This window comes from Pelodiscus sinensis, unplaced genomic scaffold (assembly GCF_049634645.1).
Source record: "Pelodiscus sinensis isolate JC-2024 unplaced genomic scaffold, ASM4963464v1 ctg46, whole genome shotgun sequence".
Lineage (NCBI taxonomy): Eukaryota > Metazoa > Chordata > Testudines > Trionychidae > Pelodiscus > Pelodiscus sinensis.
In genome coordinates this window covers 608256-631130 of record NW_027466036.1, presented here as the reverse complement: position 1 = coordinate 631130, position 22875 = coordinate 608256, and the positions used below count along the sequence as shown (strand labels likewise).

Sequence of the window (22875 nt, the reverse complement as noted above, 5' to 3'; positions counted from 1 at the left end):
CCAGGCCTCCAGGTCATATTGAGTCTCCCCGTGTGGCTTGGGCTCCAGAGCCTGCCCCCCAGCTGGTGCCTTGAGGTAGCCACTGCAGCAGCAGGAATTTGGGCATCAGGTCCCCTGCTTTTGGGGACAGGAAGCCAGGCCCAGGCCCTTTTAGCCACTGGGGCTGTGCAGGCTGGAGCCTCCCCCTACCAGATCTCTGCCCTGCTTCCTGCAAAGCTCTCAGCCTTTTGCTTGTTTCTGCTTCCTTGTCCCTAGCAGGCAGCCAAAGGAAGGGAAGTCACCAAACCAAACACCCCTGTGGCCAGCATGGGGCTTGAACCCATCACCGTGGCGTTATTAGCACCACACTCTAACCAGCTGAGCTAGCTGGCCTACAAAAAAGCAGCTCACCAGGGGCCCTTTCAAGAAAGGCTCCTCAGGCAGCAGCAGGGACGTCTCTGAAGCTGCCAATGGCTCTTCTCTGACAGGGCCACTAGCGACTTACTGTGACGTGGGCTGGCTAGTCCAGCTGATTTGAGGGTTGGTCAAGGTGGCTGGCGGCCGGCAGACCCAGGGCAAAGAGGCAGCCGGAATCTCTTGCTGCCAGCACCTTGCCTTCCAGCTTCTTCTCTGCCAGCAGCAGCAGAGTCCTGAGCGCTGCCCTTGACACGATGGGACCAATCTCCCCTCACTCAACTGGGCCAAGCTGGTGCCCAGCTCATGCCCTCTGGGACCTGCTTTACTTGGGACCTTCCACCCAGAGCCCCCTTCTTCTCCTGGGCTGCGAGGAGCATCACTGGGACACTCTCTCATATCCCAGCACAGGGCCATCTCTCCAGTGACAGGAGACGGGGCTGGTTTCAGGGTTTCTTTTAGTGCAGCAGCAAGCAAGGGGAGATGGAGGAAAATCAACCCCGTTGGCAAGCTTGTGAAAGGAGGGGTGTGAGCTGGGGAGCCCGCCCCTCCCCCCAGAAGTGGCATTTGGGTGAACCCAGGAGCAGCAAGAATTCAGGCCCCCAGGTGAATGCATTGGGACAATGTGTGGGCCCTTCCATAAGCATTTTCTGCTCCCACTGGGAAAGGCAGCTGGGCAGGACCAGCCTGCAGCCCACGTCCCTTTCAGTCCCAGATGCTGGAGGTAACACAGAGGGGAGGAAAGTCCATGGCCAGAGCCTTCTCCCAGCAGTCTGGCCCTGCACAGAGTCTGTGCATGATGGAGCCTCTCCCAGCAGGGCTATGGCCTGTTCTCTGCAAAGTTCTCAGCTGGTTCATTTTTTTGCAGGCCCATTGTATGTGTCCCTGGTGGCTTCATTTACAGTTTTCAGTCTTTACATTTGCATCCCTTCTTGGAAAGAGGGTGCAAGTGTAAACATACCCTACATAGCGAGAGTTGGCTTCCTTCAGTTGAGCCTGGCTGTGTCCCTACTGCAGAAACCCAAAGGGAGCAAAGAGCAGAATTACTGGAAGCTGGTGGGGTACCCTCTGAATTTGATTTCGTGAGTCTTAGTTGGACTTGCTAAATCAAACTCCAGAAGATTGATTGTGGCCATTCCTCCCCCACTGGGTGTGATTCTTGTTCTTCTGCACAGCACAGCCCAGGTAGACCAAGGACCTTCAGATCACACCCTTGCTGAACTGATGGGAATAGAAACCAGACACACAGCAGATTTGAACTTGTTTCAGTTGAGATGGGTTTGCCTGGTTTATGTGCATTGACACAGGAACACATTAAGGCTACGTCTACACTGGCAGCCTTTTCTGGAAATGCTTATAATGGAACAGTTTTCCATTATAAGTATTTCCGGAAAAAGCGCATCTACATTGGCAGGATGCTTTTCCGGAAAAGCACTTTTTCCGGAAAAGCGTCCGTGGCCAATTTAGACGCACTTTTCCGCAAAGAAGCCCCGATCGTGATTTTCGCGATCGGGGCTTTTTTGTGGAAAAGACTACTGTGCTGTCTACACTGGCCCTTTTCCGGAACAGTTTTTCCGGAAAAGGACTTTTGCCTGAATGGGAGCAGCATAGTTTTTCTGGAAAAACACTGACAATTTTACAGTAGATCGTCAGTGCTTTTCCAGAAATTCAAGGGGCCAGTGTAGACAGCTGGCAAGTTATTCCAGAAAAGTTGCTGCTTTTCTGGAATAAATGGCCCAGTGTAGACACAGCCTAGGGGTTTGCAGTAATTTAGGAATCTCTGCACAGCAGAAATTCAGAATGTGATACAATTGGAGATGCAAAGGTTTCAATGAAGTTAACCAACCTTTCAGCAGGCACTTGGAGTTGAACGAGGAACCACTTTGCCTGCAGTCAAACACTCTACCACTGAGCTACACCCCCATTACACTTGCTTGCTTGCCTCCAGTGTTAGGAAATTAGCTGTTAGCAGCACATTCTGCAGGAGCAGGTGGTGCCTTGCACACATGGTGGGGGGAGGACGGCCCTCTATGGGGTCACACATGTGTGGTGTCCCCCCACCTACAATCAGCATGACACGTCACAATAGCGCATCACCCCCTGTGCTCCCGCCTGCCCTGTGTGTGTTGCAACCTCACAGCACTCACCTGATGTTCCCTCCCGGGTGCCCGAAGACATTTGGGAGGCCTCCTGCATCTGGGGGACCAGTTCCAGGGGGAGGGTCACAACGTTCCTGGAATCCTCCTTCTCTTTATCCTGGAGCTGCTGGTCAGCAGGTTTGTTGTCCTGAAGCTGCGGCCGCTGCTGCCCAGGTGTCTCCATCCCAGACTCCACAACTGTCCCTGCCACCACAAGCTCCACACATGGAGCGGGAGGGGCTGTATATGCACTGTGCACCCAGGGTGGAGCCGCACATGCACTGTGAGCCCGGGGGCAGTGCCACATGCCCGGAGCACTAGAATGGCTCAGGGCGGCCGTTGTCAGCATCTAACTAATTGCACCATTAGGCCATGTCTTCACTCAGGTGGAGATTTCTGCTGCAATCCATCTCCCAGAGTTTGATTTAGCAAGTCTAGATACGACTCTCTAAATCAAACCAAGAGGGCACCTGCACCAATACACACTGCTCCTGCTCTTTGCTGCCATCCTACTCCCACTGTGAGGACACCAGCAAACTCAACAAAAGGTAAAACCAATTCCAGACATGTGTTGGGATATGGTGGAAAGAAGAGACACATTGGCCTCACCACAAGGCAACACTGGGAGTTGAACCCAGAATCTTCTCTTTACAAGGCAGGTGCTTTAGCCAACTAAGCCATGGTGCCCTCCCTAAAGGCAGTCCTCAAACTGTTCTACTTTATGGTTCCAGACACCCCCTTCCCATTCCAAAGTGCAGCCGCTCACCGTTCCCCTCCAGCTCTTGCCATGACTCAAGGCCTGCGCAGCCCAAGGCATTTGATTGGCAGCTGGAACCCAAAACCATTTTGTCAATTGTAGCATCGGGCTCTGAGGGCACAGACCCAAGGCAGCCGCTTGGTCCTAAGGCCGGGCCTGCAGCCAGGGGGAGGAAAAGAATTTCTCCTTTGAGCTGGAATTGAACCAGCAGCCAAAGGACACTTGCCAAGCACCCGCTTCAGGCTTCTGCTCTGCCAGCTGAGCTATGGAAGGTGCCTGGGGCAGGCTGCTTTGCCCAGGTTGGAAGAGCAGGGAGAATGGCGCCTTCCTAGACCAGCCTCTTCTCTGTCCCATCACTGAGGGAACTTTCCCCCAATGCCAGCCCCTTGCTCAAGGGCTTTGTAAAAGGGCCAGGCCAAAGTAGCTTCCCCCTTGCTCCTACTGAGCCTCTGCCAGAGCTGCCCCTCCTCAGGCTCTGCCCTGTCACCAGACAGACCCTGCTCTGCTGCAGCCCCCTCCCTCTGTCAGAGTCACTCCTGGAGCTGGTGGGACTAGACAGCAGCTGTTCTATGGGATGTGGCACTTCTTGGGAAAACCATCTCTCAGTTCCCATGGGGAAAAAACAAGCCAGGGCTTCCAATCAACCCTCAGAAGGTCACAGTTCTAAACCCCAGGTGGGACTGAAACCCACAACCCCTGGCTCCGGAGGCCAGTGCCTTGTCCATTAGGCCACTGGGGCCACGCAAAAAGCAAGGAGATGGGACAGAAATTCTCTGTCCCAAAGGCTCACCCCTCACATTGGCTGGGCAGACACGTCCCTCCTCTCTATCCCAGCAGACATGTCTGCAGCCCCTGGCAGGGAGGCGGCTGGGCAGGTCGCTGGCAGAGCTGAGCCCGGGCTGGCAGTAGTGCAGGCTGGTCGGCCACAGCCCTGGGAGAGCAGCTGGGGGGCTCGGCTGGGGGGCGACGGGCCCGTGTGCTCTGCTGCTCACTGACGAGCTGGCTGCCCAAGTGCCCACACAGACGCCTCTTCAATCCCCATCCCCCTCAGCCGCCCACCCCCAGCCTCTTCCAGTACAGCCTGCCCCACCTCCCCCCACAGGGCTTCCACAGGGGCCTCTGTCCCAGGGAGAATGGGGAGCCCCTGCCCCCGGCATCCTCCCCCCTGCTGCTGCTCCCCCCAGAGCAGAGGATTCACCCGACACAAGTAAGTGCCTCTGTCCCCCCTAACACCAGCTGCTGGGTCCCCTCCTGTTTAGCTGCCTGGCCCCAGGTAAGGTCATATGAGACTGCTCATATCACCCCTGGGCAGCCGCCCTGCTCGCTCCGGACTCAGGCTGGCAGAGCCTGCAGGGATACTGGGTTTGAATGACAAGGTGCTGGAGCAGTTTATTAAAAGGCTTCTTCCTTGGCAGGGGCATTGTGCTTGTGGATTGGCTGTTTCTTGGATGACTGGTGCTTGCACATGCAGCTGGGCTTTAGCAAAGCAGAACGATGCGAGTCGTGAGTAACCCAGCGCCTCTGGATATGGGAGTGGAGTAAAAAGTACAATATTGTCTAAAAAACCCAACTTGATTAAACGTCAAAATGTGACAAAAATAAATGACTTGAGTAAAGTACAAACACCCAAAAAAGGTCTTGAGCAGTGTGATCAAGTATTTCTACTTAGTTATTTTTCACCTCTGGCCGGCAGGCAGGGGTTCCTGGCCCCTTGCTGGTCTGTGGACTGGCAGTTTGTTACCACTGACTTAGAGGAGCCCCAGGAACTGCAGTTTCAGGAAGAAACAGCAGGACATGGCCGCCAGGCCTGGGTGCGGGCAGACTGGCAGTTGCTGCAGCAAGTCAGGGGCAGGAGGCCCCACTGATGGCGGGAGGCAGCCCCACCAGCAGACACAAGGCTGGGCCAGCATATGCGGGGAGCTGTTCGACTGTGTTTCCCTGCTGACATGGAGCTGGGTTGCCAGATGTTCAGTTTTGAACCAGACAGTCCAGGATTTGAGCTTTCTGTTCAGGAAACAAACTGAGAAAATAGAAATAGAAATGACCGGTAGTTTCTAAATAATAATAACAATAATGTCGATTGTGGTGTCATGTCAAGTGTGTCCGGTATTTTTGTAGAAACCATTTGGCAGCCCTACAGGGAGCCCAGGTGACAGGACACCTCCTAGTACTCAGTGCTGCTAGCAACACCCTCACACAGCTCTCCCCACCATGGGACAGGCAGGAGGGGGACAGAAGGAGGAAAAAAGGCAAAGGGCCTTGTCTGACCTCACACAGCCAGCCTGGGGCACCCCTGGGAACAGGACCCCTATGCCCTGACTCTGAGTTTCACACCCTGACAGATCAGAATAAAGTATCTCAAAGGAACTACAGCCCAGCCTAGGGATGGCTCAGAAGCACAAAAACAGAGAGACTCAGGAGCTTTGAAATAATTCTGAAGTATCAGACGGCTTATTCCGACTTCTGCAAACCTCATTCTACAAAGAATAACACCTGTTCCAAATTAGCTATTTCAAAATAAGGCCTGTGTAGATGCGCTACTGCTGCTAGTTTGAACTAGCCCCTCCTTGTGGACATACTAACTTATTCCTCTGAGACAGGTTTTCTACACTGGGGAGCCTGCCTCAGACTATTCTGAGGTTTCCCTGCAGTATAGACGTGCTAGTTCGAAATAAACATCCCTGGGGGAGCGCTGCAATGTGACCCTGGCTCCCAAAGCAGCAAGTGCAGAATCCCCCTCGATGAGCACGAGAGACTCTGACCGGTCTGGTCTGAATCCGACTGAAGGGCTCAAGTGCCCCAGTGCTGGAGTGTCAGAGGCCAGAAAGACATAGGAAAAAGTAAACAAAGTTCACCACAAGGCACCACTGGGAGTTGAACCCAGGATCTCCTGTTTACTAGACAGGTGCTCTAGCCAGCTAAGCCATGGTGCCCTCCTCAGGGAACCTGCTGAAACTGTTCTACTCCATGGTCCCAGACAACACCTTTGCCTCCCAAAGTGCAGCCATTCCCCATTTCCCTCCCGCCCTGGTGGTATCTGGCTCCCTGGGCACAGAAAGTTACAGCTCAGCGGGCAGAGGCTCTAACATGCACATCTCCCCCAGCCGCTGGGACTGTAGAGTTGGCCTTGAGCTTTAGCATCGCTGAGGGGAGGGAGAAATGCAGCAAACATTGATTGTCTGGATTGTAAACCCCTGGCTCCCAGGGTTTGGGTTGGAGACCCAGGTGTGGGCCTGGCCTCCTGCAGGTTGGTCCTTTCCTGAGGGCACAGAATTAAGAGAGAATTCCTTTGACCTGCACAAACTGAGTTGGCCAAAGTGTAAGTAACAAATTTTTTGTTCACATACAAGTAGAGGAGATCGGTCTCTCACAGTAGTGGTGGCCAAGTGGTTAAGGAGTTTGATTAGAAACCCCTTGCAACCTCACTCAGAGGCTCCTGACAAGCCTGTCTCCTGTGTCCCTCTCCACTTCAGTCCCAGTGTGGGCATCATTTCATAGCTGAGGAAACGCCAATATTCCAGTCATGTGTTATGATACAAAAATCAAAATTAAAAAAAAAAAAAAAAGCTTTACTCACCTACTGCCCACTCCAGCCAGTTGGGCCCCCTCAGCCAACTGCCCCAGCCAGAACCCTTCCCCCTGTGTCTGTGCCCCTCATGCCAGGGCCCCTCCTCATCCTGTGTTCAAATCCCTCACCAGTACACTCTGCAGTCCCCTCTCACAGCCCCTCTGTGCACCTCCGGCCTGCACCCAGCTCTCAGCCCCACCCCTCACCCCCACCCGCCAAAAGCCTGCCAGGGAGAGCATCAGGAAGCACCAACAGCCAGAGAGAAGGAGGCAAGGCCATTGCACAGCCAGAGCAGAGCCCCCAGACGGTGCACCGATACCCAAAGCCTGAACAACAAGAAGCACAGGATGGTGCATCACAACCGCACCTCCTCCCCCAGTTCAGCTGTGCCCAACTCCCACAAGCTGAGCTGCAGCCCCTCAGCCTTGCCATGCCCCCTCCCCCACAGCATGCGTGTGCCCCTTGGACAGACCCGCTCCCCACACACTGATGCCCTGCAAGTGCTAGATGGGTGGTGATGCCGTCCCCACACAAAACCCAACTCCCCCAACTCTCCTGCCCCACCAACCCACCCTGCTGCCGGGAGCCAGGCACAGCCACTCACCCAGCAGCTGCCACCCCACAACAAGGCTACCCCAGTACTGAGCCTGGTCCCACAGCTATGTGGTGGTGGAGCAGGAGTGAGAGCAAAGGCCCCAGTAACCATAAGGCCCAAAAGTCAAACCAGCACAGGTGCAGCATGGGGCTGTCCCAGCTGTTTGGAGCAGCAACTTCATGTGCAGCCTGGGAGGGGGGGAGACATGCTCCCCACAGCACTTTTACCTTTGAAGAGTAGTAACAGCCAATGAAGCTAAATGTAACATCCCTGCCCTACTCAACACACAAACCAGTGGAAAATTCTTCAGATCATAATGACAGTGACCCCGATGCCAGGTAATAATAACGCTGCCCGAGAACTTAGTTGTTCGGTTTAAGGCCAGAGACTTTGCATCTTTTGAGAGGTGATGCTGCCAATCTGGCAACAAAGCCTTAACGTTTGGAATCCCAGTGCCCGCTGCCATGCATTGTGGTCTGACTCGCTAGTGACCTATTCCCCCCTCTGTCCCTGCACCTGTGAAAACTCAGATTTGTAATAAGGGCACAGAAATGCTCATTTTCTTGCCATTGTGAAAGTTAACTGGAGTTACTGAAAAAATGTTTCAATCCAGCAGCGCTGCTACCCATACTTACATACATCAGTGAATCTTGCCCAGCCTGGCCACAGATAATGCCTCCTGACCTGGGTGGAGTGAGGAGGGAAGAACACACCCACAAAGGCACCCCACAGGCACATGGGCCCAACATCCGACAGGTTGGAATATTCCCGGGGGCTGCTCCCAGCTCCACGTGAAGCCCAGGCCAGGCCAGGCCAGGCCCGGAGAGGTTTGTGCTGCTGCTGCAGCCTAACCCCATGGCGTCATGCAGCTGCTGTTTGGCTGGGCTGGGGCTGCCCGGGTTGGGGTTGGGGTTTCTGGTGGATGCTGCCCTGGCTGGGGGGCAGGGCTGGAAGAGTGTGGGTTAGTTGCTGTCTGGGAGCATGGAGGAGACAGCCTAGGGAAAGGGGCTGGAGTTTAGGGGCCCAGTCTCCCCCATCTCAAGGGGGCCTGAGGCATCCTAGCCGAGCTCTGTGACCAGATTACATCTGTGCCGTGCTGTATCCTGGAGAGGCAATAAACTTCCTCTATTCCACCGGCTGGTGCAGTCTGTTTGTGCCATTTCGGGGTGCAGGAGACGTGGGACCCCCAACGCACCATCACACGCATGCGCGGGTTTGACTTTGGGCCTTATGGTCCGGGGACCTCGCTCTCACTCCCGCCCCCCCCCCCCCATAGCTGTGGGGCCAGGCTCGGTACCAGAGCAGCCTGGGGGGGTTTGTGTGGGGACGCCAGAGGGCTTATTCCTGGTGGGGAGAGGAATAACTCTTGTGCAAGAAGCCCTGTTTTCTGGTGCTGTACTATACATTTACATGTGCAAGAACGTGCCTGCACTGTAGACACTCTGCAAGGTTTTGTGCAAGAACATCTGCTCTTGCGCAAAAAGCCAGCAGTGTAGACACAGCCCTGGAATGCAGACATAGTCTGAGAGAGACAAGGAAAGGAAGTGGCCAGAACATCCCTCCGGCAGGCTGGTCCTCAACAGGGTGGGAACGTCTATACGTCACCCTCACCTCCAAGTAAGCTGTGCAATGTGAGCGGCTGCCCGGGACCCCAGGGGAAGGTCTGTGGGGAGTTTCCAAGGCAACAACAACTACAAAGTTTCATAATCTACACTCATGTGACTGTGATTTATTTCTCCACTAACAAGTGTCTCTGAAGGGATGAGAAATGCAGGGCCCAGGTGCAGGGAGCCGGGTCACATTCTCCTGCCTGAGTCTCAGCCCAGGCTGAAGCCTGGCGACAGAGAGAAGAGGCCAATGCAAACAGCCCCATGGCAGCGAGGGAGTCAGTATGTGGGTGCGTGGAGCAGGGATCTGGGGGCAGAGCTGGGCTCTAACTCACTAGGGGTGTGTCCCATAGCTCAGAATAAGCGATACAATTGTGTAGCTTATTTCGAGTCAATTTTGAAATAGTTTATTTTGTAATTCGGTGCTGACTGCGCAGCACTTAGTTCCAAATAAATCGCTATTCCGAAATGCCCCTCACTCCTCCTGCCATGAGGTTTTCAGGGATGTCGGAATAGCGAGCCCGTTATCGTTTGAAACAAGGGGCTTGCTCTTGAGACGCGTATGTGTGATATGAGCACCACGACCTAAACCTCCGAGCTAGCCGGCCCACGGGTGTCAGTCCCACAAGTGGCCCTTTCAGAAAGGAGCCTCAAGCCGCCACAGAGACCTTGTGGGGTCTAGAACATGGTGGGTGGGGCAGGTGAGGTGCTCATATGCAGGGAGTTAACTGAAATGGGAAACCCCTTGCTTTGTGTGCAAAAAGTAGTGGGATTGATGCCCATGTTCTTCAACTGCAGCTTTGTCCTGCTTCCTAGTTTTTACTGCTGGGGGCTCAGTGACCCTCTTCCTACGTGCTCTCCCAAAAGAGACAGACCTGGCTCCCCTTCCTTTTCCCGCAGCAATTGCCAAGCTGCAAAGCAGAGAGTGGAGATATCAACACCAGCAGTCCATCAGGCTCTGTGGTGCAATAGAAAGCACATTGGACTTCTAAGCTGTATTGGTTAATGTGAGCCCAGCTAGACATTCAAAGGTCGTGGGTTCAAGTCCCACCAGAGTCACTTTAGCTGCTTCCTCATTTCCAGGATGCAGCTTTTACAGACTAGTCAATCCTTAGGCTGACACTGGGGTGGGCTGGCATCCAGGCAATTCCCAGCAGACCCCAGTAAGGGTGGAGGGAAGGGTTGGTACTTGGGGGTTGTTCTGAGAGGCTGCAGGTGCCAATAGACTCTCCATGTCTCCTACCAGTGCTGTGCAACACGCAGGCTCAGAGCTTTGCTGGAAAAAAGCACCAATCTAGACGCGGCTCTTTCAGAAAATAAAACCTTTTCCAAAAGATCCCTTAATCCTTATTTTAAGGGTTTATTTTCTGAAAGATCCGGCAAAGCTCCGAGCCAGAAAAAAGCGGAAGCCATTTTTATGCAAATGAAGTGGGGGGGGATTTAAATCCCCGCATCATTAGCAATTGCGATGTGTCTAATTTGCATCCCTTTTACGGAAAAGGGATGCAGTCTAGACACAGCCTTAGTGTAGATGTAGCCTCTGTGAGTTACCAGCAGTGCGGCTGTTAGTGTCGGCATCTAACTAATTGCACCATTAGGCCATGTCTTCACTCAGGTGGAGATTGCTGCTGCAATCCATCTTCCAGAGCTTGATTTAGCAAGTCTAGCTAAGCCTCACTAAATCAAACCCCTAGGGCACCTCCTGCTCTTTGCTACTGTCCTACTCCCACTGTGAGGGCACCACCAAGCTCAGCTGAAGGTAAAACCAACTCCAGATACATGTTGAAAAATGGTGGGAAGAAAAGACCCATTGACTTGCCAACAAGGCACCACTGGGAGTTGAACCCAGGATCCCCTGCTTACGAGGCAAGTGCTTTAACCAACTAAGCCATGGTGCCCGCCTTGAAAGCACCTGTAAAATTGCACTCAAGGCCTGCGCAGCCCAAGACATTTGATTGGCAGCTGGTACCCAAAACCTGTTTGTCAATTGTAGCACCAGGCTCCAAAGGGACAGACCCAAGGCAGCCGCCTGGTCCTAAGGCCGGGCCTGCAGCCAGGGGGAGGGAGAAGAATCTCTCCTTTCAGCTGGAGTTGAATCAGCAACCTAAGGACACTTGCCAAGCACCCGCTACAGGCCTCTGCTCTGCCAGCTGAGCTATGGAAGGTGCCTGGGGCAGGCTGCTTTGCCCAGGTGGCCCTTGGATGAGTGTCAGGGCGAGAGCCCCCCCCGAAGGGGCCGGCCTCCCAGGGGCGGGGCAGAGGAACCCAGCAGCACAGGGGTGTCACAGGCGCTTCACCCGCAGAAGGACCCTTGAGTGATCCAGACAGAAACGCCGCGTCTCGCTCCCTGCAGCTCCCCTTGCTGCCCTGGCAGGCGCTGCCCCTTCTCCCACCGGCCTGGGCCTGGCCTCCCTCCCCCGCCCGGCACCACAGAAACCCCCTTGGCGTGAGCCTGGGCAAGCCAGAGGCCTCAGGCCTGTCCCCTCTGAGGGGCTTGTGCCTCGGCCTCCTCTGCCCTTGGTGCCGGCTCTCCCGGCTGCCCCTGAGCGCTGCGGCCAAAGGAGGCAGCAAGGCAGGAGAGGGGGGAGGAGCAAGTCCCGCTGAGGCCGACAGCTCGGGCTCAAGCCTCCAGCCCCAGCACAAAACCTTCAGCAGGGCCCATGTGGCTCCCTCCTGCCCCCGCACACGCTCACAGGGGGAAACGTGCCCCATGTTCCATCCCCGCGCCAGGCCTGGGCGACGGGCTCAGCCCTCGAGCAGCCCACAGGGCCTGTGAGGGACGGACTGAGAGCAGGGCCCCACCGACACCCCCCGTCCTGCCCCGCTGGTCTGCATGCGGTGCTGGCACGGGACAGGCAGGAACGGCAGCCGGGACAGAGCAGCTTGGACTGACGGGCGAGTCTCACTTGCTGACCAGACTCCCAGGCCCTGGCTATGGGGCCAGCCCCCCTGTGGGTCAGAGCCCCCCGGCCACAATGCTACTCCACGGGGCCTGGTTCCGGGGCCACCTAATCCCAGGGGCTGGGGGCTGGAGGCCTTTGCCCTGGAGTCTCAGAGCTCCCCAGTGTCGGCTGCCGCTGGCCTGAATGGTGCTGGATGCTCCTGCTCCCCTCCCAGCAGGCTGGCCCTGCGCAGGCTCTGTGCTCGCTGGAGCCTCCTCCTGCAGGTCCCCGGCCTGCTCCCTGCAAAGCCTCAGCCTGGCTCCTTTCCTGCCCTCTGCTTGCGGGCCTTTGGGGGCTGGCTCCGAGCAGATCCCCTGAGCCCCAGCATTGGGTGCAGCACTGCTGGGCCCCCAGAGCCCGGGCTGCAGCCAGGAGGGGGAATCTCCTGCAGGGCCGGTGGGATGTAGAAAGCTGCTCCCTGGGAACCTTTCCCACGGCAGAGCCCCCAGCCTGGCCAGTCCCTGCCCGGCCCAGCCCCCGCCCCAGGGTGGGCAGCGCTCGGGGGGGCAGGTAAGAGAGACCCCCCCTCCCCTTCCCAGAGAGCAGCCCCCCTCCGAGCTGCAGAGGGAGGATCTGGCCCAGGGCTGCTCTCAGCAGAGGGGGCTGTGATCCCAGCTGGGGCCAGGGAAGCTGCTACCAGCTCGTGCGGGGCAGGGGGAGCCACCCCAGAGAGGGTGGGGAGGGGGATCAAGAGGGGTGGGGCAGATAAGAGAGGTGAAGGGAATCAGGGACGTGTGAGATGGGGCAGGGGCAGGAAGGGGAGGCAGGAGGTGCTGAAGGGAGGTTGGGGGGATCATGCCAGTCAGGGGGTGGCTGGGAGTAGGGGTGCAATGGATGGAAACTTGGGGGTCACAGGAAGGGAAAGGGGGCAGGGGAGGTTGGGAGGAGACAGGGGGAGCAAGAGCAGCCTGGCTGGGGAAGGGGAGACACAGGGCAGGGCTTGCACAGAAGGAGATGGGGAAAGATACAACGGCAACTCCCCCACCCCCATGGACAGAGGTGATGGGTGGGAGCATTGGGGGGCACCAGATCCTCTGCCCTGACAACATTTCTGAAGTTTATAACCAGGGTGTCCCAAATGCCCCCTGCCTCTGTGGGTGCCTCTCCCTGCGCCCCTCCCTCTGCAGGCTCCAGTCCCCCTGGGGGAGGAGCTGCCCCCTCCAGCAGCCCGAGGGGAATTGTTTTTGTGATTTTTTGAAGAGTAGATACCTGCAAACACTGATCTGTAGGGACTGGCAACAGTTTATTTCCATATTTGCAGATTTGTTATTTGCATAATGATATGCAGATATGTAAATGTGATGTTACCGGTCTGGGAAAAGTTTGTGAATGGGTTTGGCTGTCAAAAGGCCTTTCACCCTCTTGGCCCCACCCATCCCCACAGCATCACCAGGATGGCCGAGTGGTTAAGGCGTTGGACTTAAGATCCAATAGATGTTTGTCTGCGTGGGTTCAAACCCCACTCCTGGTAGCTTCCTGTTTTGGAGAGACATCGATCTGAATGGTGCTTTGTTCTGCTACAAGGGTAAGCGACAGGACTTTGTCTCTGAAGGTCTCTTCCAGGTCTAGTCCTCTGTGATTAGAGTCTCAGTTCTGATTGGCTGAGCCGGGGCCAGTCACAGGGAGGAGACTCAGGACTTTGTTGTTCTCCTTAAGTCCCAGCAAATGAGCCAGAACGTATCGTCTGCTCGGGGAATTGTTCTGCTTCTTGCCAGTGGTTGTCTCTGAGCAGCTCCTGAGTCTCTCTGTGTCCCGGTGCTTCTACCCCACTGGCTGAGCCATCCCTAGGCTGGGCTGTGGGGCTGTATCTCACTGGAGGTCACGTTATTCTGATCAGTCAGGGTGTGAAACTCCAGACTGAGGGGGAGTTTCAGCATCTGGGTCCTGTGCCCAGCACTGCCCCAGACTGGCTGTGTGAGGTCAGACAAGGCCCTTTGCCTCTCAGCCTCTGTCCCTCCCTCTGTCAGTTGGGGGGAACAATCCCCTCCTGCCTGCCCCATGGTGGGGGGAGCTGTGAGGAGTGGTGTGAGGGTGTTGCTAGCAGCAGTGAGTACTGGGAGGTGTCCTGTCCCTCTGGACTCCATGTGGGGTTGCCAGATGGTTTCTACAAAAATACCGGACACACTTGACTTGATATGACATCACAATTGACATTATTGAGAAATTAATGGACATTTCTATTGTCTCAGTTTGTTTCCTGATCAGAAAGTTCAAATACTGGACTGTCTGGTTCGAAACTGGACACCTGGTAACCCAGCTCCACGTCAGCAGGGAAACGCAGTCGAACACCTCCCCCCATATGCTGGCCCAGCCTTCTGCCTGCTGGTGGGGCTGCCTCCCCCCACATCAGTGGGGCCTCCTGCCCGTGTTGGTGCAGCAACTGCCAGTCTGCCCGCACCCAGGCCTGGCGGGCATGTCGTCTGGGGGCAAGAGCAGGGAGAACGGCGCCTTCCTAGCCCAGCCTCCTCCCCATCCCATCACTGAGGGAACTTTCCCCCAATGCCAGCCCCATGCTCAAGGGCTTTGTAAAAGGGCCAGGCCAAAGTAGCTCCCCCCTTGCTCCTACTGAGCCTCTGCCAGAGCTGCCCCTCCTCAGGCTCTGCCCTGTCACCAGACAGACCCTGCTCTGCTCCAGCCCCCTCCCTCTGTCTGAGTCACTCCTGGAGCTGGTGGGACTAGACACCTGCTGTCCTATGGGATGTGGCACTTCTTGGGGAACCACCTCTCAGTTCCCATGCGGAAAAGCAAAGCAACGCTTCCCAACCAACCCCAGGTCACTGTTCTATACCCCAGGTGGTATTTGAACCCACAACCCCTGGCTCCGGAGGCCAGTGCCTTGTCCATTAGGCCACTGGGGCCAGACAAGAAACAATGAGATGGGACAGAAATTCTCTGTCCCAAAGGCTCACCCATCACATTGGCTGGGCAGACACGTCCCTCCTCTTTACCCCGGCAGACACGTCTGCAGCCCCTGGCAGGGAGGCGGCTGGGCAGGTCCCTGGCAGAGCTGAGCCCGGGCTGGCAGCAGTGCAGGCTGGTCGGCCACAGCCCTGGGAGAGCAGCTGGGGGGCTCGGCTGGGGGGCGACGGGCCCGTGTGCTCTGCTGCTCACTGACGAACTGGCTGCCCAACTGCCCTCACAGACGCCTCTTCAATCCCCACCCCCCTCAGCCGCCCACCCCCAGCCTCTTCCAGCACAGCCTGCCCCACCTCCCCCCACAGGGCTTCCACAGGGGCCTCTGTCCCAGGGGGAATGGGGACAGTTATTTTCCACCTCAGCCCAGCAGGCAGGGGTTCCTGGCCCCTTGCTGGTCTGTGGACTGGCAGTTTGTTACCACTGACTTAGAGGAGCCCCAGGAACTGCAGTTTCAGGAAGAAACAGCAGGAGATTTTGATTGGCTGCCAGGTGCTCCACATGCTAATCAGGAGGCGTGTTTCTGTAAACAGGGACATGCAGCATATTCTAATATGCAGATTTCTAAACCTGGTGGAGTGTGTTTGAATGGGACAAGCACTTTGCTGAGATTATTTCTGTTTCACACAAGTGTTGTGTGAAAACATTCCTCATGAGGAGAAAGTGAATGCACATGAGTGTGGGTGTGTAGGAAAGTGGGTGCTAATAAGACTGTACTTTCAGGGATCATTTCTATAGTTGGTAACTCGAGAAATGCAGCTGATAGTGGTTTGTCTTGCTAACCATGAGGATGAGTGACAGTGTTCTCTTCTGAGCATGAAGCAAGCAGACAGTGTTGCTTTAATGTCATTGCTGTTTGTTGTTGATGATTGTTTTTTCTTTCCAGTTGGGAAGCTGGAAGAAGAGAGCACAAGCTGAGTGGTTGGCTACTGTAAAACAGTTCAAAATTAGTTTTGCAGTAGAGAGGAATGGGGATTTCACTTTATTGTTTTGTCTTGGCTTTTGTTTAATTCCTGTATTTACTTGTCAACTACATCTACACTGGTATGATATAGTACTAATACTTTTAATGCAAGAATTTTTGCGTTAAAGCATTTGTACAGGAGAGCATCTACACTAGCATGTGCTTTTGCGCAAGAGATGTGCTTTTGCGTAAAAGCATTCGTGCCAGTGTAGATGCTCTCTTGTTTAAGAAAGATTCGATGGTTTGATGGCCATTTTAGCCATTGGGCTTTGTTGCGCAAGAAATTAACGTTGCTGTCTACACTGGCCCTCTTGCGCAAGAATACTTGACAAGAGGTCTTATCCGTGAGTGGGCGCGTCAGAGTATTTGCGCAAGAACCACTGATATTGTACGTTACAAACTCAGTGTTCTTGCACAAATACTCACAGCCAGAGTAGACGGGCGGCAAGATTTTGCGCAAAATTTTGCCAATGTAGACATAGCCGAACTGCTCTGGTCCTGATCCTGATGTTTTCATGCTGTTCTCTCACCTGCTGCTGGGTCTTTTTCATGTGCTTCTCACACTGGATTTAGCCAGCCCCTTGGATCTGCCTCATGCCTTGTCTCCCATCTGTTCCCTAGTGGCCCAGTGGGAGGCAGAGACTAGCCGCAGCCCAGTGTTAATTATCCCTTGGGTTAGTGTCTTTCTCCCATAACGTGTAGCTAAGATATTTGTTAGTAACTGGCAGGCGCCGCGGGGGCTCACCCCCGAACAGAGACACACGACCTCAATATTGGTGCACAAGACAAAACTCACCTGCTCCTGGAACAGGAACACTGACTAGCGGTGAGGCCCCTCCCTGGCAGCACCGAGCAGTGAGAGCTGAGTTGTGGGGGGAGAGGTAAAAACAGGGGGAGAAGGCTCCATGACTGTGAGAGGGAGGCTCTGCCCTGGCCAGTGGGGAATCGTTGCCTCTCCGAGGGGCCCAGGCCTGGTGGGTCATTTCCCCAGGTTACTGAGTGGGGGCTGGAGCCAGTTCTGGGTTGTCTCCTTCAACAACTAAAGCTGAACCGCTGGGCTAGTGCTGTGTGTGCCACAGAGCTTCCTCCAGTGCTGCCCACATGGGAGAGGGGAGGGGCAGGTTGAGTCACCCAGTTCTGCTCCTTCTGAAAATGGCAAGTGCTGTCTTAGCAGTGCCAGGGAGGTGGGAAGGAGTCTGAGGTAACCTCTTGGGTCACAGCTGCTGTCACATGTGACACTGAGGTGAGAAAAGTGACTAGGCAGCTGTCCTGTGACACTGCAGGCTGGTTTCCCTAACTGGGAATCGAACCCAGGCCACAGCAGTGAGAGTGCTGGATCCTAACCACTAAACCACCAGGGACACAGGAAACATAACTCTTTGCTCACCTACACTAGCCTTTCACAGGCCATTTTCTGTCCACTTCAGGATGGGGTGGCAGGTCCATTCTCCCTTGCCCAGAGGGGACAAGAACAGAAACCAAACAGAACATCAAAGCAGCCAGACTGGGCCATGCCAGTTGCCCAACTAGCCCAGGATCCTGTCTCACAACAGCAGCCAATTTCATTGTCCCGAGGGAATCCTCCGGACAGACAATTGTCAAGTGACCCCTCCTGTTGCCCATTCCCAGCTTCTGGTATACACCAGCTAGGGACACCTGCCCTGTCCATCCTGGTTAAATGCCATTGATTGACCTTTCCTGAATTAAATTGTCCAGTTCTGATTTGGACCTTCTTGTTGATTTCACCTTCACATCCTCTGGCAAGGAGTTCCACTGGGCGCAAAAATGCTTCCTTTTGGTTTATTTTTAACTTGGTTTCTGGGCTCCCTGAGGCCCTTTCACACACAAGGGCTTTCTCTGCAGCGCGCTGGGGGGAGAAACCCCTGAGCCAGTGACACAGACTGACCTGGCGCAGGCCAACAAGGGGGGTTTCAGTGAAGCTACATGTAAATGGATCCATCTAGTAACCCCTGCCAGCCACACGCACAAGGGAGGGGACTTTAGCCAAGAAAGCAAGGACTCTGAGGGAGGGGTGGAAGTGAAGGGGGTTAATCAGATGGACGGGAGTTTCCAGTGCTGGGCTGTGGCGAAGATGGATGAGGGGATGTCACAGGGCACTAGCACGGCAAGGGGAGCAGAGAGGGCCCTGCTGCACCGAGAGACATGGCAAAGCCTGAGATTGAACCAGGGACCTTTAAATGTTTCACCTTAGGCTCCCCACACTGAGCTCCCCATAAACTCCTCTAGCTGGTTATTAACTGTCCGGGATGTCTGGCAGCCGTGTCACTAACATGATGCCGTCGTGCCCGGCCCAGGAAGGCGCGACTGGTGTTTCCTGCCACCTGCAGTTTGACTGGCTCCTTCCCCCCATTCCTGCCTTAGCTCCCGGGCTGACCTGGCAGCTGAAGTGGTCGGGGGCCCAGCAGCCTGGGCAGGGAGTCGGGTGGCCAGACCCTGGTGGCAAGAGTCTTGGTGCTACTTGTTTCCCTGCCCCCTCTGGTGCCCTCACTCCCCACCCGCAGCCCCTGCTGCCTGCCTGGGTCCCTGTGCTGTGTCAGACGCTCAATGAACCCTCCTGTTTCACACGGGCTGGGAGTGGCTCTGGGCGAGGGCACAGGGCTGTGTCATTCCCTGTGGGAGCGGGAGGCCCCCGGAGCCCAGAGCGAGTGGACTCCCCAAGGGGCGCACGGTGAGAGACAGGGGGCTGGCGGCTCAGGGAGGGGCGGTCCCAGGAGGCAGAGGGCACCTGTGACTCTCGGCTGGCAGCTGACACTCTGCTCCTTGCTTCCCTCCCGCTGCTTCACCTCCCAGGGCTTCTTTCTCCTTCCCTGTCCATAGCAGGCAGCTACACAAAGGCCAGTCACCAAACCAGACACCCCTGTGGCCAGCATGGGGCTTGCACCCACGACCTGGGCGTTATTAGCATCAAGCTCTAAACAGCTGAGCCAGCAGCCCACGAGGGGCCCTTTGGGAAAGACCCCACAGGCAGTGCAGGGACGTCTCTGCCGCTGCCCAGAGCTCGTCTCTGATGGGGCCACGGGCGACTCACTGAGATGTGGGCTGGCTAGTGCAGACATCAGAGGAGCAGGAGCCTGGGTGGGTTCAGGGGGGCCTTGAGCAGGAGCAGGTTTTGGGGGAGGGGCTGCTGGGCTACTGAAGCAGGTGACCAGGTGGTTGGCAGCAGTGCTGTGGGCTGGGCACAGGGTCCCATCACCGGGACAGATGGAGCCTCCCTCTGCGGCTTGGGCTGGAGGAGCCATGGGCCAGCCACTGCAGCAGCAGGAATTTGGGATCAGGTCACCCCACTGGGGACAATGGAGAGAAGAGAAGAGTTTTCCCTGCCATTAGGGGAAATCTGGCCAGACCCTTTTAGCCACTGGGTCTGTGCAGACTGGATCCTCCTCCTACCAGTCCTCTGGCCTCAGTCCTGCAAAGCTCTCAGCCTTTTGCCTGTTTCTGCTTCCCTGTCCATAGCAGGCAGCTAAAGTGTGTGTGTGGGGGTGAAGAGGAGGGAGAGTAGTCACCACAGCAAACAATCATGTGGCCAACATGGGGCTTGAACCCATGACCTTGGCGTTATTAGCACCACACTCTAACCAACTGAGCTAGCCAGCCTTCAGGATCTGAGCTCACAAATGGCCCTTTCAGAAAGGCGCCTCGTCTCTGACAGGGCCACTAGCAACTCACTGTGATGTGGGCTCACTACTCCAGATGCTTTGAGGTTTGGTCAAGGTGGCTGGTGGCCGGCATGGCGCACTGAGACCCAGGGCAAAGAAGCAGCTGGAATCTCCTGCTGCCAGCACCTTGCCTCCCAGCTTCTTCCCTGTCGGCAGCAGCCGCAGCCCCTTTCAGCCACTGGGAAGAGAGGCAGGAATGGGGCCAAGTAGCGAGTCAGGCTGAGGGGAGCAGGCAAAGCTCATCTTGTCTTGCAGGGCCATTGGCAACAGCTTCTCTCTTGTGCGCTGCTGCTGAGGAGAAAAATGCTCTGAGAGGGACCAGAAAGACCAATGTAAAAGATTGTTTGGGGGGGGGGGGCACCTGCTAGCGCCAGGGGGCAAGAGTCAGAGGCTGGCAGCTCCTGGGGACCACAAAAGAGACCACAAGGGTAAGCAGCAAGCTCCAGGCAGGTTAAGTTTTAAGGCCCAGCCCATCTCAGCCAGGCAGACCATAGCATCAGACTGAGCTCCAGGGGGCATCAGACACCCAGCAGGAGGCACAGAACTCTCTCTCTGGGGAGCCTGCAGATAAGGAGCCCAAAGCTCATAAAGTTGGAGGGTTTTGCAGCAACCAGCCCAACCCCAGCAAGTCCCACAGAAATTTGAACTCGGATCACATGATTCAGAGCTCTGAGTGCTGCTTCTTACACCATGGCTACATCTAGACTGGCATGTATTGCTTTTAATGGAAGCCCTGGAGGGCAGGGGTGGGTGTGGCATTGACATCACAAGGGCCTTTTGCTGCCCCTCAGCTTATTGGCTAAAGGAGGTTGGGAGGTGGTGACCTCACAGAGAGTCCATGACAGTGGCCAGGTGGGACAGGCTGCAGGGCAGGGGCCATCTCAGAGCCCCCCCCCCCCCCCCCCCCATGGCTTTGCTGCAGGGAGTCTCCTTGAGAGTTGTCCTTGAGTCCTTTTCGGAGCCTTCTCCTTTCCCACGACTAACTGACCTAGATGACAGACGTCCCTGTGGAGAAGGGAAGAGCCTCCAAGAAGGCCTTTGTGAATGCAGCAGGGGAATTAGCTCAAGTGGTAGAGTGCTTGCTTTGCATGTGAGAGGCAGTGGGATCAACACCCACATTCTCCAGTGATTGATATTTGCTTTTTCCTTGTTTTACAGGCAGAGACAACAAGGGGGCTAAGTGCTTCTAGGGGCCTCTTTGCAAAAGGCAGGGGGCTGGTTTCTGCAGTGCAGTGGGTGTCACGTTTGCCCGGCATAGAAAAGTTCCCTGGCTAAAAGCCAGACAGGCAAAGTCCTGCCTGTAACACCCAGAGGAGGGGATTCACTTGCCTGGGGAGGGCAGGAACAAACCAGCACTTGGCTGCCAGCTGTTTGCACATCTGGACACAGAAGTATCCTGAGCCTTGGTTCTACCAGCCAGTTTCTTTTCAATTCACTGCAAACTGCGTCCCAGCTGTAGGTGACGCTGAATTCCCCTGCCTGGGGAGGGTGGGAAGAGACCAGCACTTGGGAGCTTGGCTGCCAGCTGCTTAGCACATCTGGACACAGAAGAATCCCAAGACTTGGTTCTGCCAGGCTCCAGTTTCCCCTCTTCTGTTTCTTTTCAGCTCCCTGCAAACTGCCTCCCAGCTGTGGGTGAGGCTGAGCGTTTGTGAAACCAGCTGCACTTTTCCCATTCCCCTCCAGCTCTTGCCTTGACTCAAGGCCTGCGCAGCCCAAGACATTTGATTCAAAACAGAACTGGATAATTGAATGCAGGAAAGGTCAATCAATGGCATTTAACCAGGATGGACAGGGCAGGTGTCCCTAGCTGGTGTATTCTAGAAGCTGGGAATGGGCAACAGGAGGGATCACTTAACAAGTGTCTGTCCGGAGGATTCCCACTGGGCAATGGAATTGGCTGCTGTCGTGAGACAGGACCCTGGGCTAGTTGGGCAACTGGCATGGCCCAGTCTGGCTGTTCTGATGTTCTGTTTGGTTTCTGTTCTTGTCCCCTCTGGCCAATGGAAAATAGACCCATGTCCTGAAGGGGACAGAAAGTGGCCTGTGAAAGGCTAGTGTAGGTGAGCAAAAACACATGCTTCATGTGTCCCTGATGGCCTAGTGGTTAGGATTCAGCCCTTTCACTGCTGAGGCCTGGGTTCGATTCCTGGTCAGGGAAGCCAGCCTCATCTGTATTAATGAAATCTGCCTGGTCTTTTCCATCACAGGGAGGGCCAGTGGCTGAGGGAAGGGAGGGGCTGGGGTGCCAGAGGCAGGCTCTGACTGGGAGACACTCCCAGCAGCCAAGCACATTTCTCAGGCAGCCCCTTCCCTGCGCAGGGGGTACAGGTCACACGCCTGGGTGAATAAGAGCTTGTGGGGACTGGCCAGGGCTTCAAGCAGGCAGCTCCCATTGGCCACAAACCAGCTGGGAGCAGGGACCAGGCATGAAGCCTTTTCCTCTGCAGCTGAGAGACACAAAGGGCCCAGCAGCCCCTTCTCTCAGCTGTGCGTGGGGGCAGGGCGAGCAGGGAATCTGCCTGAGGCTTCTTGCTGCCATGTTGGGTGGCTTCATGGGCTGGATCCAGCCCGCTGGCCTGTATTGCCCAGGCCTGGCGTAGAGGGACCCTTGGCTCCGGGCTGTGGGGGAGGGGCGCTGTGGAAAGGCCAGTCTGGCCTTCCTGGGCAGGGCATGACAACATGCGGCAAAACATCCTGGACAGAGAATTACAGGCCACACAGGACTCTTCGCACAGCCAAAGTAGCTCAGTGGGGAGAGTGTTAGACTGAAGATCTAAAGGTCCCTGTTTCAATTCCTGGCTTTGGCATGCTCCAATAGGGGCTAATTACTTCAAGTTGATGGTTTTGCTTAGAGCTGTGATCACAACCTGCACTGCAGGAGAAAAGGGGAGATGAGCTGCATCCTGGGGCTCTATCCTGCCACAGGGCAGGTACAAGGGCTACAGTTGGGGGCAATCAGGTGACACCACAAAAAACACTCCCTGTTGGTGGTGCTGGAACATGGCACCACATGAGCATGTTGTTAACACCCATGTCTCCCCCCCTCAGGGCCACTAGAGATGTCCAGCAGCTCTGTCCTTGCACCCTGGAGCTGTCTGTCTGGGCCATGCACTCACACACACTGGCCCCTCCCTTTCTAGGGCAGGGCTCCTGTTGTTCCTTGCTTTACTCAACCTGGGAGTTGGGCTTATCCCAAGCAGCAGGGGCTGTGTTTACCTGGGGAGCCACAAATAGGAGCAGAACCCCCTGTTCCCACTTTCTGCTTGGCTTTGAACCAGGAGCCTTTTGCACATTAAGCAAACACGATAACCACCACCC

The 22875-nt window shown here is 55.7% G+C and overlaps 11 non-coding genes across 11 annotated transcripts; 4 read left to right on the top strand and 7 right to left on the bottom strand.

Moving 5' to 3' along the window:
* Nucleotides 1-298: 298 nt before the first annotated feature.
* TRNAI-AAU (transfer RNA isoleucine (anticodon AAU)) lies at nt 299-372 on the bottom strand. Its single transcript has one exon. It is a non-coding gene; the product is annotated as a tRNA-Ile (tRNA).
* A 3582-nt stretch (nt 373-3954) lies between these two features.
* TRNAR-CCG (transfer RNA arginine (anticodon CCG)) lies at nt 3955-4027 on the bottom strand. The gene has a single exon. It is a non-coding gene; the product is annotated as a tRNA-Arg (tRNA).
* A 2120-nt stretch (nt 4028-6147) lies between these two features.
* On the bottom strand, nt 6148-6221 carry TRNAT-AGU (transfer RNA threonine (anticodon AGU)). The gene has a single exon. It is a non-coding gene; the product is annotated as a tRNA-Thr (tRNA).
* A 3791-nt stretch (nt 6222-10012) lies between these two features.
* Nucleotides 10013-10117, top strand: TRNAR-UCU (transfer RNA arginine (anticodon UCU)). The gene is made up of 2 exons: nt 10013-10049; nt 10082-10117. It is a non-coding gene; the product is annotated as a tRNA-Arg (tRNA).
* A 765-nt stretch (nt 10118-10882) lies between these two features.
* Nucleotides 10883-10956, bottom strand: TRNAT-CGU (transfer RNA threonine (anticodon CGU)). The gene has a single exon. It is a non-coding gene; the product is annotated as a tRNA-Thr (tRNA).
* A 2432-nt stretch (nt 10957-13388) lies between these two features.
* Nucleotides 13389-13471, top strand: TRNAL-UAA (transfer RNA leucine (anticodon UAA)). The gene has a single exon. It is a non-coding gene; the product is annotated as a tRNA-Leu (tRNA).
* Nucleotides 13472-14785: 1314 nt separating this feature from the next.
* On the bottom strand, nt 14786-14858 carry TRNAR-CCG (transfer RNA arginine (anticodon CCG)). The gene has a single exon. It is a non-coding gene; the product is annotated as a tRNA-Arg (tRNA).
* A 762-nt stretch (nt 14859-15620) lies between these two features.
* LOC142826108 (small nucleolar RNA U3) lies at nt 15621-15836 on the top strand. The gene has a single exon (XR_012900376.1). It is a non-coding gene; the product is annotated as a small nucleolar RNA U3 (small nucleolar RNA).
* Nucleotides 15837-17166: 1330 nt separating this feature from the next.
* TRNAE-CUC (transfer RNA glutamic acid (anticodon CUC)) lies at nt 17167-17238 on the bottom strand. Its single transcript has one exon. It is a non-coding gene; the product is annotated as a tRNA-Glu (tRNA).
* Nucleotides 17239-19418: 2180 nt separating this feature from the next.
* On the bottom strand, nt 19419-19492 carry TRNAI-AAU (transfer RNA isoleucine (anticodon AAU)). Its single transcript has one exon. It is a non-coding gene; the product is annotated as a tRNA-Ile (tRNA).
* A 2799-nt stretch (nt 19493-22291) lies between these two features.
* Nucleotides 22292-22364, top strand: TRNAF-GAA (transfer RNA phenylalanine (anticodon GAA)). Its single transcript has one exon. It is a non-coding gene; the product is annotated as a tRNA-Phe (tRNA).
* The last annotated feature ends 511 nt before the right edge of the window (nt 22365-22875 follow it).